Genomic DNA, 6,825 nt, shown 5'->3' with positions numbered 1-6,825 from the left:
TAATGTCCGTTGAGTTGGTGACTACACTTTTATTTTTATTCATTTATTTATTTTTTAAAGATTTTATTTATTTATTTGACAGAGAGAGAGATCACAAGTAGGTGGAGAGGCAGGCAGAGAGAGAGGAGGAAGCGGGCTCCCCGCTGAGTAGAGAACCTGATGAGGGGCTCGATCCCAGGACCCTGAGATCCTGACCTGAGCCAAAGGCAGAAGCTTAACCCACTGAGCCATCCAGGCACCCTGGTGACTACATTTTTAGATGATTTTGTCCTTTAGAACCGTGCTTTGCAGTAGAGGTTCAAATAAGTGTATAGAATAGAAAAAGGGTATGATTACTTTTTAGGGAGGGACCAATAGTTTATTTCCTAAAAAGTCTTCATTTAAGTGGATTTTTCTAGGTTTCTGAATAACCTGATTCTCTGAATGTATTGAAATTATTTCTGTTTGTCTAGTATCATTTCATATTGACCAACAGTATAAGACTGATGTATATGAGCAGAATGTATTTAACCACAATAGTGAGTAACTTCACAGAGACCAGAGTTGTAAAAACCTGTATGACTAGAAAAATCTTTATTTCATGTAGTTAAGCCTTCTCTGGGACCAGCTGGTAGGTGTTCCTGAAATTAGACATAAGACAACTTGATTTAATTTAATCTTATAGTATTACTAAAATTGTTTAATTCATCTCTCATCTCATAGTGGTCTTCTCTGAAGAATAGGCTATTATTTGTGGCCCACTGTTACATAAATGTGTGTAATTGTCCAGGCCCTTAACATGTATTAATGTACTGAGATCTTTAAATGCTTTTGTTTACCCTTTAATGCAGCATTTTAAGGTTAATAGTATTATTCTCATTTTACACATGAGAAAACTGAGGTTACAAAATATTATGAATTGTCCAAGGGTTGTAAGTGATTCAGTCAGAATTGTAACCAAGGCTGTTTCCACAGCCCAAAATGTAAAGGACTCTGTATAATATTGTCTGTAGGATGCATGTATTAGTGCTTCAGGCTGCTGCAACAAGTTACCAGACACTTACTGGCTTAAAACGATGTATGTTTGTTCTCTCAAAGGTGTGGAGGCCAGAAATCCAAAATCAAGTGTTGGCTTCTGCCAAAGCCTCTAAGGAAGAATTCTTTGCCTTTTCTAGCTTCTGGTGGCTAACAGTTTTCCTTGGCATATCACAGTGTAACTCCAGTTGCTTCCTCCGTCTTTGCAGTCCTTCTTTCTTGTATGTCAGTGTCTCTTTTTTTCTGTGGCTTATAAGGAAAGTTGTTATTGGATGTAGGACCCACCTTAATCCAGCATGGTCCGTAGAGATTCTTAATTACATTTGTAAAACCCTTATTCCAAATCAGTTCGCATTCTGAGGTTCTGGGTGGGAAGATTTTTGGAACATCACTTTTCAATCCATTATAGTGGGCATGGCCAAATTTTTAAAATGCTAAAAAAATTTGAAATATAACAAAAGTACAGAAAAATATATAATACATAATGTACAATATAATTAGTAATTATAAAGTGATCACCTAGGTAGCCACCACCCATATCAAGATATAGAACACTCCCAGCAATCTGAAAGTACACTGTTTTCCTTTAATGATTTTCTCCCTGTGTTCATTAGAATTGTTCTGACTTACAGTGAATCACTTCCTTACTCTTCTTTAAAATTTTGCTTTTCATGTAGTGAGATAATGGTTTTATATATTTTTTTAATTTATATAAATGAAACATTATCACATATTTTATTTTGTGTTATGCTTCTTTCAGTTAATACTGTATAGGAATCATAGATATTATTGAGAGTGGCTGTGGTTAATTTGTTTTCTTTACAACTTGTAAATTTTGTTTTTATTGCATATGTTTGTTATATTTTTGTGTCTATCAAAAACACTATTGTTATGAACATTTTTGTGTATTTATCCTCATGTAACTGCACAGTTTTATGTGAGATATATGCTTACTAGATGATAACATATTTTCAAAGCAGCTGTAGCAATATATCTCTCATCAGCAGTTTGAGTTCCGTTGCTCTCACATATTTAATAACCCATAACATCGACCGAAATTTTAATTATCTGATAATTTCATAGGTGTGCAGCCAATTCCATGACAGTTTTCACTTAAGTATCTCTAATTACCAATGAGTATCATAAATTTATTGGATTTGTACTTTTATGAACTGCCAGTTCAGTTCTTTTTCCCGTTTTCCAATTTATCTTTTCTTGTTATTTCTTTTTTTTTTTTTAATTATTCTGGGTAGGAGCCCAGAATATTTAAATAAAATTTTTATTTTATGTAATGTAAATATTTCCTTTCATATAATGGTTGTCTTGTTCTCCTTCTGTGTATGTTTTGATGAGCAAGAGTTTTCTTTTTTTTTAAGATTTTATTTATTTATTTGACACAAGTAGATCACAAGTAGGCAGAGAGGCAGACAGAGAGAGGAAGGGAAGCAGGCTCCCCGCTGAGCAGAGAGCCGATGCTAGCCTCCATCACAGGACCCTGGGATCATGACTTGAGCCGAAGGCAGAGGCTTTAACCCAGTGAGCCACCCAGGCGCCCTGAGCAAGAGTTCTTTTAACATCAGTTCAGTCCATCTTTTTCTTTAAGATTAGTGCTTTTAGGGGTGCCTAAAAGCTTTTAGGGGCACCCCGTGTCAGGCTCTCTGCTCGGTGGGGAGCCTGCTTCCCTTCCTCTCTCTCTGCCTGCTTGTGATCTCTGTCTGTCAAATAAATAAATAAATAAATAAATAAAGATTAGTGCTTTAAAAAAAAACCTTTCTATTCTTTCCTAAAAGTGCTACTGTTTGTAATTCCTTTTGTCTGTGTTTCTTTGACCAACCAAACCTTTTCTGATTGACACTTCCTTTTTTAGAGATGGTGGTATTTTTAGGTTATAATCAAGTCTTGCTTATTGCGAGCAATTCTGTCACTTTTAGGCGTGTTGTACATTTCTTGTATATTGATTTTTCTAGGTTAACTTGGAGGAAGATCTTAATTTGCTCATTTTCATCTTCTTGGGAGATTTGTTTACAGTGGGCCTTCGCTATCTAGTAAGTATGGATAAAAATGGGCTGGGTTTGAAACTGGTATTACTCTGATAGTGTTTTTTGGATAGAGAATCTCCTCAGCTGATTTCAGTGTTGGTCATACTTCATGTTGGTTAGGTATCTGACTACATGGAAAGTTGCCTCTTTACCAGATATTTTATATATGACATTTCAATTATCTCTTGAAAACTACAAATATATATTTATATATAATTATAATCATATTACTGATGAAAATTATGAGATTGAATGGCAGTAATATACTCAAGGACACATTAGGAAATTATGAGTTAAAATATGTGCTCAACTCTCATTTTTTTAGACTCCTTTGATGTCTCTCCTTAAATGCATTTTCAAACTTTAAAGTTACAAATTCACATATTTTATATGACATTGCCAATTTAAAAATAAGTGAAAGAGCCCTGCTCTAATTTAAACTACTTCCAAATTTCTCCCTATGAGCATTCTTCCCTTATCCATATTCAAGTAAAATTATTTACATTTATAATCTTTTTAAAAGTTATTCCTGTTGTTTTACATGTTAGTTAATGTATTTTCTTTTTCTTTGAGGAATTTTGGGGTGAGTCATAGGGAGTCTTTCGAGGACAACTTGCTTAGCAAATAGACTTTCTTCCTTGTTTGCTTTTTAGCAAGTATTTTAGATCAGTGAAATAAGGGCAAGATAGGCAAGACAAGAAAAAAGATCCAATTAGAGAAGTTCACTTACCATTTGTCGGCAATAGATTTGACTATGGTTGCCATTTTGAAAGTTTATTCCTAAGAGGATACTTATTTCTCGTTAAGCTAATACAGTTTTATTTGCTTTAAAACCTTGAAAATCACACTTAGGTGTTTGTAATGGGATAAGTTCTAACCTTGTATCTCAGGAATTATTCTTTAAAAACAGACAGTAATTCCAGATTCTTCTACTAGATCCAAATCAATGATGAAGGCTATACCTCTGAGGTTATGGGATAGGCAACGGAAGTCTTAAAAAAAAAAAATGGGAATATCTATCTTTTGACCCTATTTAACAAAGTGATGAAAATATAGTAATTAATTGATAAATTTTAAGAAAAAAACTAAAATATAGTGTATAGTTCAATATAGTACCTTCAGATAAATATGCTCACAGTTCTGAGATTTTCTAATCTTCATTTGTCTTCTAGCATAAGGCTATGAATAATTTATTGTCTGTTTAATTCTTAGAAATTACTATATTATCCATATAATACTAAATTCTAAAGAAAATTTAGTTATTCAAAATAAGACTGAACCTTGACTAGCATTAGCCACTAAGTGGTAAGCAGTATTCTGCACATGCTCTTACCTATGGTTGCTTTTTAGTATGATTTCTTATTTTGAAAATTTTTAGTAGTTCCTAGGTTTTAAATCTAATTCTTTCATAAGTTTCTTGTACTTTATAATTATAATCACTTGTCGTTCAGAAGAACAATACAAAAGGTGGCTATTATATGCTAGTCTCTCAGATGGATTATATTCTATCATGCTGCTGTAGTCCAAACACAAATACACTGTCTTACTAGTTGATATAGATTGAAATCTAAGTAATCTATATTGTCATTCTGGGTGTTGGGGTTTTCCCTGAAAATCATGCTTTTCAATTTCCTTTGAGTCTCTTTGGCTCAATCTCCTGCTGTTGTAATTATTAGAAGTCCATAGAGACTGGAATTTCTCAAAATGTAGACAGTTTTATTCAGAACATGAGCCCTCAGGCATTTCTTTTCATTTTTACTTAGCTTGGGATATATAGATACACCTTTGACTTTAATGTGCTTATTACAGAGCCTGAACGCAGAGTATGCTTCCTTGTGCTTTGAGATACAGGTGGCAAGAATTCTTGATCTGCCAAGGAATTTTATTTGCTTCTAAATTCTGACTGTCCCATTTTATGACTTTGTTATATTAAGATTTTAATAGTGCAAATAAGGGTCAAGGCTTCTTTGTTGATGAAATATTAAATCACTATTTAGTCTTCTTACATCTGACAGTTATTTTCTACTTCATCTGTAAAAGCGGAAGTGTGTGAGCTTTCATCCAGTGGAGTAGTTGGAATATATTCATATGAGTTCAGATCCATTGAAACCTGCCAACCATATAAAAACAGTTGCCAGTGTGGGAGAAGTCTTCCTTGTGTTGTGATAGAAAGGGTTTCACTGTTTAGATGTGAACTTAAAATAAAAATGTATTCCTCCATTTAAAAAAAAAAAAAGCCTGTGCCTACTTGTCCCAGATGGCTTTCTACAGGAATGAGGAACAAAGTGGATTTATTTGATAACATCTTAAATCTTAAATTATTTTTCAATTTATATGTGTATATGCTTACATATATTTTACATATATGTGTGTGTGTGTGTGTGTGTGTGCGAGAGAAAAAGTCTTGATTTAATGTCAGCTTTAAATTGGACACAGAATTTAGTTGGACTTGTTTTTGACCAACTAGGCAAGCAAGCAAAGACTTTTTTTTTTTTTTAAATGTATGCATTTGATTTTTGAACCATGACTGATACTTTGGCATTTGGATTTAAAGAGTATCCAAAATGATCTGAATTTTTATCAGTGAGTGTTTCTTGACACTAGTATGGTTTTTCTCTGCTACCTGGGTTCTTTTGTTAGTGATGGTGTTTTCATTCTAATCACCTGTAGCAGCAAAGATGGATTCAGAGTTAAAAAAACATCAAAATCCTGGCTCAGAGCTCCTCTGGCCAAGGGCCTGGGAGTTGAAGGAGCCAAGATTTCTCAGGCATGACTGGAAAGAGAAGTCCCAATGGTGCTGGAATGGTGCTACAGTGCCAGAAGATGGCTCATGAGTGAGGTGTAGAAGAATGATAGGGAAGACATCTATCATTTGCTTGAAAGTATTCAAGCCAGATCCTGGGGAGAATCATGAGAACTCTTGATTCCTGAACAGTTTCAGAAGCAGACTCCGAATGAGCTGAAATGCACATGCTTCAGCATAGTTTGGTAAAAAACTGGTCTTCTTCTTCTCCATAAACCCCTCTTCCTTTTTTCTTTCTGAGGCCAGTTGTTGCTATTATTTCATCCTTGTTCTATGCTCTAGGAGTTATGGTACTTGTACTAGAAAGCCCTCTAAAGTCTCAAAACCCAACCCAAAAGGAAAGGGGTGGGTATCTTTCCACCGATAAAGAAGGGACACCAAAACTTGGGTAAGAGTGATTGAAAGATGTGGATTGTTTTACACACTTACTTTGGAAGGCAGGAGAATACTTAGGAATTCTTAACATCCCTATTGTGCATGAATTGCAAGAGTGAACTGTAGAGGGCTTCCTGGAAATCTGAACATGACTCATGATGGATAGTCTCTCTCGCTTAACCTTTGATCATGCAGATATTTAAAAAAAAAAAAAAAAAAGGTTAAAGTCCTGTTTATTTTGCCCTTCAGTGTTTCCCAGTCATTTATTCCCCTTCCATTCATCCTGTCACTGCCCTAATTCAGGTCTTCAGTCCCTAACATCCAGATTTTTGCAGTTTCTGTCTGGCTGTTTAGTTTTCCAGTTTCTCTGTACTCCAATTCATTTTAAATGTTACTTTCAGTATTATTTTTCAGAAATACAATTCTCATCCCATTATTTTTCCTCCTATAGATCTTCCATGGATCTTTGGTTTTGAAGTTCCAAATTCCTTAGAAAATGCACAGCTTAAGAGAGTAGCCACAGCCATATTCCGGTCTTTACATTTAAATGTAAACTTAATTAAAAGTAAATAAAATAAATAAGTTCCTCAATCA

At 34.4% G+C, this 6,825-nt stretch overlaps 1 long non-coding RNA gene across 1 annotated transcript; it reads left to right on the top strand.

Moving 5' to 3' along the window:
• Positions 1–1,083: 1,083 nt before the first annotated feature.
• Positions 1,084–6,431, top strand: LOC116584719. The gene is made up of 2 exons (XR_004283300.1): positions 1,084–1,239; positions 2,982–6,431. It is a non-coding gene; the product is annotated as an uncharacterized LOC116584719 (long non-coding RNA).
• The last annotated feature ends 394 nt before the right edge of the window (positions 6,432–6,825 follow it).

Source organism: Mustela erminea, chromosome 2 (genome assembly GCF_009829155.1).
Source record: "Mustela erminea isolate mMusErm1 chromosome 2, mMusErm1.Pri, whole genome shotgun sequence".
Classification (NCBI taxonomy): domain Eukaryota; kingdom Metazoa; phylum Chordata; class Mammalia; order Carnivora; family Mustelidae; genus Mustela; species Mustela erminea.
This window is presented reverse-complemented; position numbering and strand designations above follow the sequence as displayed.